Genomic DNA, 12,904 nt, shown 5'->3' on the forward strand with positions numbered 1-12,904 from the left:
TTGAAAATTCTATCAGGATATTTGATGAGCTTTCTTGCACTCTTGAAGAATGTTTGAAATCTGCTATATCTTTACTAAGGGATTCGGTATATCATTGGTGGAAGACACTAGTATCTGTGGTTTAGAAAGAAAGGGTTACATGGGATTTCTTCCAAGAGGAGTTTAGAAAGAAGTATATAAGCCAGTGGTTCATTGCTCAAAAATGGAAAGAGTTCTTTGAGCTGAAATAAAGTAAAATGTCTGTGGCAGAATATGAACTTGAATTTGTCAGACTCAGCAAGTATGCCCAGGAGTGTGTGTCCACCAAAGCTATTATGTGTAAGAGGTTCGAGGATGGGCTAAATGAAGACATCAAGCTACTAGTTGGGATTCTAGAGTTGAAAGAGTTTGTGGTATTGGTCGATCGAGCTTGTAAAGCTGAAGAACTGAGCAGCGAGAAGAGAAAAGTTGTGAATGAAGCCAAAGGCGCAAGAAAGAGGCCAATGAGTATGTCATTCCAATCTCAGTTAAAGAAGTCTAAAGAAATGAATCCTCGGTTGACTGTTTCAACTAGAAATTTGTATCGGGATCGTGGGAGATCATATTCGGGTTCTAAAGCTCAAGCTACTTCAATGGCGAGTGTAGGTAATGTGAGATCTAATAGACCCGAGTGTCAGCATTGTGGTAAACAACATTTCGGGGAGTGTTGGACGATTAGTCGGGCTTGTTTCAAATGTGGTTCCTGAGAACATTATATTAAAGATTGTCCAAAAAGGGTTGAAAAAGAAAAAATTCAGAGTGCCAGACAGACTAGTGCTGCTAATAGAGGTAGACCTCCGAGAAATACTGGAAGTGGAGCTAGCAGTCGAAGTGTGACAAAGGAATTAACTGGGAGACCGAAAGCTAGAGTACCTGCTAGAGCTTATGCCATACGTACTCGGGGAAGAGGCGTCATCTTCTGATGTGATCACTGGTACATTTTCTCTTTATGATACTATTGTTATTGCATTGATTGATCTTGGATCTACTCATTCTTATGTTTGTGTGAATTTGGTATCTTGTAAGAGCTTTCCTGTAGAATCTACTGAATTTGTGATTAAAGTGTCAAACCCTTTAGGCAAATATATGTTAGTAGATAAGGTTTGCAAAAATTGCCCTTTGATGATTCAAGGTCACTGTTTTCTGGCTAATCTAATGTTGTTACCATTTGACGAGTTTGATGTCATTTTGGGTATGGATTGGTTGATATTACATGATGCCAGAGTAAATTGCAGACAGAAAACTCTTGAGTTGAAATGTAAAAATGGTGAAATTCTTCGGGTGGAAACAAATGAATCAAATAAATTGCCTATGGTGATTTCGTACATGTCTGCTCAGCGATATATGCGAAAAGGGTGTCAAGCTTATCTTGCTTATGTAATAAATACTAAAATGTCTGAGTTGAAGCTTGAATCAGTACCGGTAGTCTGCGAGTTCTCGAATGTATTTCCAAAAGAATTGTCGGGGTTGCCTCCGATCAGAGAGGTAGAGTTTACTATTGATTTATTACCTAGAATTGTACCAATTTTGATCTCTCCATACAGAATGGCTTTGACTGAATTGAAAGAATTAAAAGCTCAGTTGCAAGAGTTAACACATAAGGGGTTTGTAAGACTGAGTTTCTCTCCTTGGGGTGCCCCCGTGTTATTTGTAAAGAAAAAGGATGGATCTATGGGACTTTGTATTGACTATCGACAGCTCAACAAGGTGACCATATAGAACAGGTATCCGTTGCCAAGAATCGATGATTTGTTTGACCAGTTAAAATGAGCGATAGTGTTTTCAAAGATTGATTTGAGATCCGGTTACTATGAACTAAGAGTTAAAGAGTCGGATGTGCCAAAAACCGCTTTCAGGACGAGGTATGGACACTACAAATTCCTTGTGATGCCTTTGGGTTTAACCAATGCTCTGGCTATCTTTATGAATTTGATGAATTGAATCTTTCGGCCATACTTCGATAGGTTTGTGGTTGTGTTCATAGATGATATCCTGATTTATTCTTGAAACGAGTCCTAGCATGCTGAACATTTAAGAATGGTATTACAAATTTTAAGAGAAAAGAAATTGTTTGCTAAATTCAGTAAAAGTGAATTTTGGCTTCATGAAGTCAGATTTTTGGGACATGTAGTTTTAGGTAATGGTATTCAGGTCAATCCGAGCGAAGTTTTGACAATTGTTAATTAGAAACCGCCGAAGGATGTATCTGAGGTTGGAAGCTTTTTGGGCTTAGCTGGATATTATCGACGCTTTGTCGAGGGATTTTCGATGATCGCCTCTCCTATGACTAAACTGTTGCAAAAGAATGTTAAGTTTGATTAGACTGAAGAGTGTCAACAAAGTTTTGAGAAGTTGACAGAGCGGTTGACCAAAGCACTAGTGTTAGTGCAACCCGAGTCGGGGAAAGAATTAGTGATCTATAGTGACGCGTCATCAATTGGTCTTGGTTGAATTTTAATGCAATAAGGTAAAGTAGTAGCTTATGCCTCAAGACAGTTGAAACCGCACGAGAAGAATTACCCGACGCATGATTTAGAGTTGGCTGCCATTGTCTTTGCTTTGAAGATTTGGCGTCATTATTTATACAGTGAGAAATGCTGAATCTTTACTGATCACAAAAGTTTGAAATATTTGATGAATCAAAAAGATTTGAATTTACGATAATGGAGATGGCCTGAATTATTAAAGGATTATGAATTAATAATTGATTATCATCCTGGGAAAGCGAATGTAGTCGTAGATTCCTTAAGTAGAAAATCTTTGTTTGCTTTGAGAGCTATGGGTACAAATTTGGCTATGTCTGATGATGGTTTGATTTTCGCTGAGTTAAGAGTTAGGCCGTTATTTCTTCAGCAAATTTGTGAAGCTCAGAAGAATGACAGTGAATTGCGAGATAAGCAAGCTCAGTGTGAATTGGATTGTAACTCAGATTTTCGAATCGGACCAGAGGATTGCTTAATGTTCCGTGATCGAGTATGTGTACCAAAAGATGCTGAGTTGATTCAGAAGATTTTACATGAGGCAGACAGTGGTTGTTTGCAAGTACATCCTGGTAGTACAAAAATGTACAAAGACCTGAAGAAAATATATTGGTGGAACGGTATGAAGAGAGATATCTCTGAGTTTGTAGCAAAATGCTTGATTTGCCAGCAAGTGAAAGCTGAACACCAAGTACCTTCAGGTTTACTTCAACCAGTGATGATTCTAGAGTGGAAATGGGACAGAATTACGATGGATTTTGTGACAGGGTTGCCTCTGACTCCAAAAAAGAAAAATGCCATCTGGGTAATAGATCTACTCATTTTATTTTGGTATGTATGGATTATTCTCTTGATAAGTTGGCTGAATTATATATTTCTGAAATTGTGAAATTACACGGAGTACCTATGTCTATTATTTCGGATAGTGATCCGAGATTTACTTTGAGGTATTGGAAAAAGTTGCAAGAAGCTTTGGGTACGAAATTGAATTTCAGTACCACATTTCATCCACAAACTGACAGTCAATCCAAAAGAGTAATTCAGGTACTCGAGGATATTCTCCGATGTTGTGTTTTAGAATTTCAGGGCAGTTGGGAGAAATATTTACCCTTGGTCGAATTTGCCTACAACAACAGTTTTCAATCGAGCATACAGATGGCACCGTACGAAGCATTGTATGGTCGCAAGTGTCGGACTCCTTTGTATTGGACCGAGCTTAATGAGAAACAGATACACGGAGTTGACTTGATTAGAGAAACTAAAGAAAAAGTGAAAGTGATTCGTGATTGTCTGAAAGATGCTTTAGATCGACAAAAGTCATATGCGGATTTGAAGAGAAAAGAGATCGAGTTCCAAGTAGGTGATAAAGTTTTTCTAAAGGTATCCCCGTGGAAGAAAATTTTAAGGTTTGGCCGAAAAGGCAAGTTGAGTCCGCGTTTCATTGGGCCTTATAAGGTTATTGAAAGAGTTGGACCAGTGGCTTATCGGCTAGCCTTGGCAACCGAGTTGGAAAAGATTCATAATGTGTTTCATGTGTCGATGCTGGGACGTTATCGTTCTGATCCTTCACATGTGATTCCTCTAACAGAAATTGAAATTCGACCGGATATGACCTATGAGGAGGAACCAATAAAGATTTTGGCTCGGGAAATTAAACAATTGAGAAATAAAAGTATAGCCTTAGTAAAAGTATTGTGGCACAGACATGGAATAGAAGAGGCTACGTGGGAACCTGAGGAAGCTATGAGGAAACAGTACCTGAACCTCTTTACCGGTAAGATTTTCGGGGACGAAAATCCTTAAAGAGGGGAGAATTGTGATAGCCCGAATTAGGGCCTAATCGGAATAGTGGTTTTGTGACCACAAATCCGAGATAAAAATAATTATTTTATAATTATTTTGAGGTTCATGATATGATTGCATGATTGTGTGAAAATTTCGTGATTAAATTTTATGCATAAAGTGCTTAAATTGAAATTAGGGACTAAATCGAATAATTTGCAAAACTTGCATTCTAGAAGTTTTTAGTATGAAATTGCTTTGGAATATTAATGAGGAGGTCTTAAATAGCAATTTGACCAATTTCTAAGTCTATGGACAAAAATTGGACATGGATGGAATTTTTGGAAAATTTAGTGGTAAGGGCATTTTGGTCATTTGCATATTAAATGAATTAAAATGGGAAAAATAACACAAAAATGTGTTCATCTTCATTAAGCTTGGCCGAATTTCACCTCTCTCCATAGCTAGGGTTTCTTCAGCTTTCAAGCTTCATAACCAAGAAAGACGTGGAATCGATCGTGATCGGGGAAAAGAAAAGCTTTCGGACTAAATTATAACATTTCTAAAGTTTGCAGCGAGGTAAGTTCGTACATGAATAATTTATTGATTTTTTTTATGTTATTTTATGTTGTTATCATATGAATTGGTGACTGTCCATAAAATGATTAAATGATGGAATTTGCAAATTTAATTAGATTAAGAATAAGTGTTAACAGTGAAAAAGGAAAAATTTTCCGGTTGAACCTTCGAAACAGGAACAATACGAATGACCCATTGTGAATACACGTGTGTAGTAGTAAGTGTAGGCTACTACATGTATCATACTGTTAAGTCACATGTGTAGTACTAACTGCAGGCTATTACGTGTATCAGATGATGAGGTCCCGTGTGTAGTACTAAGTGCAGGCTACTACGTGTACCGGATTATTGATCGCATGTGTAGTACTAAGTGCAGGCTACTATGCGTATCAGATAGCTTCGGCTATAAGTGTGGAAGGGGGAAATATGTGTAAACAATGGTATATTTGTTATTTTCCGTTGAGTTCAACGGGGAAAATAGATAAAGTGGTAATATGTGAAAGTTATTATAAGGGGAATATGTGACAATTTATGTTTATGAAAAGTTAAGAGCTATATGTTCAATAATTGAGTGAATTATGGTATAACAAAAAGGACTAGGTGGAATTATGCAAGAGTGAATGTTAGAAATAAAACAATGTTGGACAGCAGCAGTTACATGACTTCAAAAATTTTCCAAAAATCTTGGAAGTTGAATAAAAATGCAAATGATATATGAAAATAAAGCTTAATGAGTCTATTTTCACATAAAAGAAACAGGGGAAGCAAAAGAATTCTATATTATGTGATAGTTGAATTCTTGTGAAACAGGGTCTGAATGAATTCGAGGTCCCCTGTTCTGACTTTAGAAATTTACCATAAATTGTAAAAAACTTATTAAGAGTCATATATTACATGCATGGATTCCTTATTGAGTCTATTTTTAAGGGAAATAAACGTCATTATCGTTGGAATTCTGTACAAGGATAAATTTTGTTCGTAGTGCACAGGGGTCAGAGTAGTCGTACCCTAAAATAGGGGAGACTTTAACTAATAAAATGTACTAATTGGCTTGACCAAATGTTCTAGAAAAAGATTAGTAAGTAGACATATGATTCTAGTTTCAGGGAAAATTTATGGAATTGGATTTCGAGTTTTGTAGCTCAAGATATGATTTTTTTAAACTGGGACTCCAGAAAACAGTCTGTCCTGAATATGTGATTATATACTAGTAGGATTGTTTTACTTTGATAAATTGTATATCAATTTCGTACTTACTTACTAAGCTATATGCTTACCTTCTTTTCCTTTTCTTGTCTTATAGAATTACTAAGCCAGCTCGAGATTTGGAGATCGTCGGAGACCCATCCACACTATCAATACTTTTTGGTATTTTGTAGACACTATTTTGGAATTATGGCATGTACAGAGGGCCGAATCATTTTGTTATATGTTATAATTAATTTGGTTTAAAATATTAGTTTTCAAAATTTGATAATTTACTTGTATTTATATATATCTGTTAATGTTATCTATTTTTGTTCAAACTAGAAGACTTAATTATGTAAGATCAGGTAAATGTGTGAATTCATATTTTCGTGATCTGTAATATTTCGTACCTTGCTCCGGATTAGAACACGGGTAAGGGGTGTTACACAAGTGGTCTGTCTCAATCACGTCTAGAATAACCCGCAGTAGCCTTTGAACGACTAAAATCATCACAAAATTTCTTTGATGCTGAATGAAATGACTTATTCAATGATCTTTTTTGTGAATATCTAGCTTTAAAATCCGCTTTTCTTTTCTCTTTCCCAAGTTCTTCAGCTTTGCATGCTCGCTCGACGAGTACCACAAACTCTTTAATTTCCAGAATTCCAACTAACAACCAAATATATTCGTTCAAGCCATTTTCAAATCTCCTACACATTATTGCTTCAGTCGAGACTCATTCTCGTGCATATTGACTTAATCTCTCAAATTCTCGTTCGTATTCTGTAACAGACATACGACCATGTTTCAACTCAAGAAACTCTTTACATTTCTGATCTATGAATCTCTAATTGATGTACTTCTTTCTAAACTCAGTCTGAAAGAACATCCAAGTAACTCGTTATTTCGAAACCATAGATATTAACGTTTTCCACCAATGATATGTCGTATCTCTCAAAAGTGAAACAACACATTTTAGACATTCATCAGTAGTACATGACATTTCATCAAACACTCGTATCGTATTCTCGAGCCAAACTCAGCTCTCTCATCATCATCCTCAGTAGTAGCACGAAACTCTTCAGCCCCATATTTTCTAATTTTATCAATCGGTGGCTTACTCAATTGAATCGGATTCACAACTTGCAGCATGACAGGAACTTGAGGAGGTTTAGGCGGGGGTGAAGGTTGTGGAGCAGTAGGATTAGTTCTAATATATTGAGTGAACCAATCATTCATCATTTGGTAAAAGGCTTGCTTAGCCTCTCCCTTATGGCTACTCGAATCAAGTCTAGAATTAGATTGCACTACCCCTTGAGTAGAAACGGGTGCATTACTTTCAACATCGTCAGCTACGGCTCGATTAGGATCCATTTGTTATATAAAAAAAACATTTTAACTGTCAGGAGTCATCACACTATCGCAGCTTATATATATGCCATGTATAGCTAGACTCTCACACGCTACGTTAGTCCTAGAATTGACTAAAAAGTAGCTCTGATACCAATTAAATGTAACATCCCTAACCCGTATACGTCGCTAGAATAGGGTTATGAGGCATTACCAACTAAAACTCATCATTCATATACTTAAGAATCAAACATATATAAATCATTCACAATGTCCCTTATATAGTCTACTTAGAAGCTGTTCAAGACTAAACCAATAACATATACAATATTTGAGATACATAGAAAATTTTCAAACATTTAAGGGTCACACACTCGTGTGAATAAGCCTTGTGACTCACACGGTCACCAGCCCATGTCATAAGCCGTGTGAAAATAAGGCATACATGCTGACTCATCCACACGGCCACATGGCACACCCATGTGTCATGCCGTGTGCCAATTAGGGGATATACTGACTTATGTCACAAGGTCAACCACACGCCTGTGTGTCCAACCCCGTGTACTCTTCGAAATGGCCACACACGCCCATGTGCCAAGGTTGTGTGACTCACACAGCCACTAGACACGCCCATGTGTCTAGGCCGACTCGAGACTGACTTAAAAATGAAGGGTTACCCCAGAAGATACACGGCCTTGTAACATGACTGTGTGTTGCACACGGCTGAGACACACGCCCGTGTCTCTGCCTGTGTGGACAAAAATAGGCCACTTGCAAAGCCAATTTGCCACCCTAAAAACAAGCACACAAAGCAACCAATTTGAGACCAATTCCATACACTTATTATCAGCCAAAATATACCAATCATATTCATAACAAATCATTTATCATCATCCATTAAAACTACTCAATTCCACATTCAAAACCTACCAAAACATTATGTCAAAATCATTAAACTTACATAACATCTATAAGCATTCTATTATCACTTTATCACCTCTTTCGTGCCATATAGCTTACCATTTCAACACCTCATAATCAAGCTAACATATAAGACATTATGAACTTCACATAACTTGCCTATCAAACACAACATTTAGTCCAACTTAAATGACCAATACATACAATATTTCCAACCAAAAGTAGCCAAATCTCATAGCTAAAATCTTTACACAAAACATATCATCAACTCAATAGCCTGTACATGCCATATACCACATATACAAAGCTTTAAAAGTACCAACGAGTAAATCGATAGTGTGAAGATGGTTCTGGATGATCCCTAATGTCCGAGCTAGCTTTGATGATCTATAAAACATAAAAAGAACACACAAAGTAAGCTTTCCAAAGCTTAGTAAGTCATATACAAGTAAACTTATCACATAAACAATTATAGATCAATTCATACATATAGCTAAACACAATTTCAAAATCGTATTTTCCATATAGCCCAATTGTTCATAATCACATTTATTCGATACCACCAAATGAAAACGACTTCCTGAGTCTTGCGCACGGCGGGGAAAGAGTGGCCGCTCAAGCCGCATTATTTACGCAATTCCTTGATCTGATCGGTACCTTACCCCAGACGTGGTCTTACATGTAATCAAATATCAATGCCACTGTCCCAGACAGGGTATTACACGAAATCATATACGATGCCGATGACCCAGACATGGTCTTACACGTAAATCTCAAGTCGGTGCCAATGTCCCAGACATGGTCTTACACGATATCACACCTCAGAATTCTATGTCATGACATATGTATCCTATACTATTCCTATGGTTCGTACGAGGCTTTTGGATTTCATAACTTTGTCGATACTCTCTCAGATTCAATTATTCATCTCTCACAGCAATTTAATACATTTCCACAACAATCAAACATAAATTATTCAATTGAAATACGTTTATTTGCATATGAACTTACCTCATGTGGAAACAACTGAATCGGAGCAACTATTGGACAACTTTCGACTTCCCTCGATCTAAATTCGATTTCTTTTGTTCTTGATATATATAAATTCAAATTTAACTAATTCAATCACACATTCGTTCATTTCAATCAAAAAACACATAAATGGGCATTTTGTGTAACACCCTGATTTTGGGCCTAATCGGAACAGTGGTTTCGGGACCACAAATCTAATGATGAAAATTTTATTTTTTATTATATTTTTATGGTCTACGATTTCACAAAATAATTTCATGAAAAATTCGTTCGAAAATTTTGACGTTCAGGCACTTAATTTAGTCAAAAGGACTAAATCGTAAAAAGTGCAAAAGTTGAGTTCTACATACTAGAGGTGCCCAATTGTTATGAAATTTTAAATTGATGGTACTTAAATGGAAATTATACCATTGATTAATTTTTGGAAAAAAATAAACTTGATATGGGTGTAATAAAATATTTTTAAGTTAGGGGTATTTTGGTAAACTAATAATTAAAAGAATTAAAAAGGGAAATAAGCCAAATTAGCTATCATCTTCTTCATTCAACCATTTCTACTAGCAGAAGCCATGGTTAAGATTTTTTCAAACTCCCAAGCTTGATTGTAAGTGCTCCCTAGCCCCGTTTTTAAAGATCTTTACATTTTTGAAATCTCGATAACTTGGTTAAGCTTATTCTAGCAATAATTTAACCTAGGATTTATATTTGGAAAACTACCTATAGGTGACATGTGTTTGTTTTGATGTTTTATGGTAGAGTATGAAGCTTGAAATTGTGTTAAACAACTTTTACTAAGCGAATTTACGTGAAAACGAGTAAAACGACATAATCGGTAAAAATACCTAATGTTCATAAGTACATGTTAGAGTGCGAATTTGATGTTGATATAGAAGAGAAAAATGATCATCATATCATAAAACACAAGGAAATAGGATGAATTTTAATTTACGAGCCTAGGGGCAAAAATGTAATTTTGACAAAGTTTAGGGGCAAAATTGTAATTTTTCCAAAATATGATTTTGGGTTAATTTGAATAATGTGAGTCCTAATTAGGCTATAGTTGAAATGATAGAGCAAGAAAAAATCAAAATTTGGGCTAAAATCAAAAAATATCAAGTTGTGGACAAAATGGTAAAAATGGCCATTTTTGCATACGAGGTAAGTTCATATGATTTTTAATAATGCAATGTGTAATTTAATGTTATTGCCTTGATATTAAATGAGATGTAAGTTCATGTGTAAATGTGGTAACATAATTGTTATTTTAAGTAATTTAATGATATTTATATGATACGATGATTATTATCATGAAATATTATGCGTTGTGGTTATATTGAGTAATATGCAAATTATGTGAGCTATTTGATAAATATGAAATGCTACCAAGTATCGGTTCTGACATTCTGTGGAAGACAACAAAGATGTGTGATCGTGGAAAATCCCGTTTTAACCTTAGGAATAGATTAGGATACAAGTGACATGTCACTAGGATATTTGAGTTCCGAACTCGTTGAATTGAGTCCGAGTTCGTGAGATGTAACTAGGCATCTGAACTCGTTGAGTTGAGTCTGAGTTCACTTATGGATGTGCACCCCCGAGCTCATTGAGTTGAGTCCGAGTTCACTTATGGGTGGGTTACATGGTAGCTTGACTACACATATATTTCGCAGGCTATTGAGTTTGTCTAGCTGTAGGCATGGCACTTATGTGCATGCATTCCGTGTATCCGATTATATTTCGAGTGTTCAATGGGTAATTTGCCGAAGTGTTCGCTGATGATCCCAATGAGATAAGCCATTGGTGAGTATGTCTTTGAGTTATGTTACAAGTTGTACAGGTATGTACACTAAACTTATGTGTGATGCCTTGACATGTGATGATCTATGATGTATATAGTACTTGGTGAATATTATGAAAATGGCATGATTTGGAATAAGTCCTTGATACTTGATGACATTGAGATTATGGATTTATGCTTATGAAGCATAATTATATGTTCTTACCATTATGAATGAAATGATATTGTATGGATTTGGTGAATAATAGTAATGAATGAGTAAATTTAGCCTTGGCAGTTTTGGGTTACTGCAGTCGTGCAACTTTATAAATTCACCATAAATTGTGGAAATTTATGCAATAGATATATGAGGTTAAAGCCCAATGAGTCTTGTTTCACATAGAAGAAACATTATATGCAATCGAAATTTATATTATGAAATATTTAAATTGTTGTGAGATAGAGCCTGAATGACTTCGTGATCCCCTATTTCGATTTGAGAAAATCATTAAAAATTGTATAAAAATAATTATGGGTTGTAATATATATTATGAAAATCCTTAATGAGTCTATTCTCTATAAAGATAGATGAGAGCATTATCCAAATTCTTTACTATGAGAAAAATAAATTTTAGTGAAGAGAAGTCAGAACTGTTGGACAGCAAAACAGGGGAAATTTTAATGAATAAACTGTACTAATTGGATAAACAAAAAATTCTGGAAATTTTATGGGAGAAAGGTATATGAGTCTAGTTTCATAGAGTCTCGTAGCTCTAGATATAAATGAATTAGTAATGGTAACTCGGTAAAACAACTTGACTTGAACAAGAGTAAATTGTACAATTATGATGTTTTACCCTAAAAAAAACATGTGGGTAATTGCTTATTAACTTCATATGGACTTACTAAGCGTAAAGCTAACCCCTCCTTTCTGCTTCTTCAGTTTTGGCAGGTCGGCTCGGGGTTGGAGATCGTCGGAGGCAAAATCACACTATTAAGCTATCATTTTTGGGAGAATTAATTCAAATATTAGAAGTATCAAGTGAGTGGCATGTATAGAAAGTTGGTTTGTGATATGTATTATTAGTATGACTTTGACCATATGTATCGACCTGCATTGAGTTATCATATATGATCATGAGATGTGGTCCTTATCCATTATGGTATGTAAGTTTAATTAATCATGCCATGTCCTATGTTTTGATGTGATGATATAGTTAGCTTTGTTTGTTATGCATGATTGGTAATACATCAGGTAAGTTAAATGCAGGCCAGTGGATCATGAATTAAATGGAAATGAGTAATGTTGTGTGACGCCCCAATTTTCGGGAATCCTGTGAATGTTGGCATAGGTTTAATTATGTTAGTGGGCCTCTAGAAAGCCCAAACTTAAGATAGAACCCGACAATTTTAGTTAATTTTTTGTTCCATAAGAAAAAGGGGGTGAAATTATGAAATAGAACCTATGTAAAAATGTTTGAAAATGCTATAGGCTAAATTGAAGTGGCCAAATAAATAGGAGTGCAAAATAGGAGGATTTGCATGACAAACCTCCCATTTTACATGAAGTGACCAGCCATCATGTTGTTGTAGACAAAATGTACACTTGATATCCATAATTTATGGTACAAATTGATACAAATTGATAATAGGTTAGGTAAATGTTCCATGATAATGGGTTAGGTAAATGTTTCATGATAATGGGTTAGGTAAATGTTTCATGATAAGAATTTCATGTCTTTTGTATTAAAGAATTAAATGGATGAAATATGAAGTT

The sequence above is a fragment of the Gossypium hirsutum genome, chromosome A05, assembly GCF_007990345.1.
Source record: "Gossypium hirsutum isolate 1008001.06 chromosome A05, Gossypium_hirsutum_v2.1, whole genome shotgun sequence".
Classification (NCBI taxonomy): Eukaryota; Viridiplantae; Streptophyta; class Magnoliopsida; order Malvales; family Malvaceae; genus Gossypium; species Gossypium hirsutum.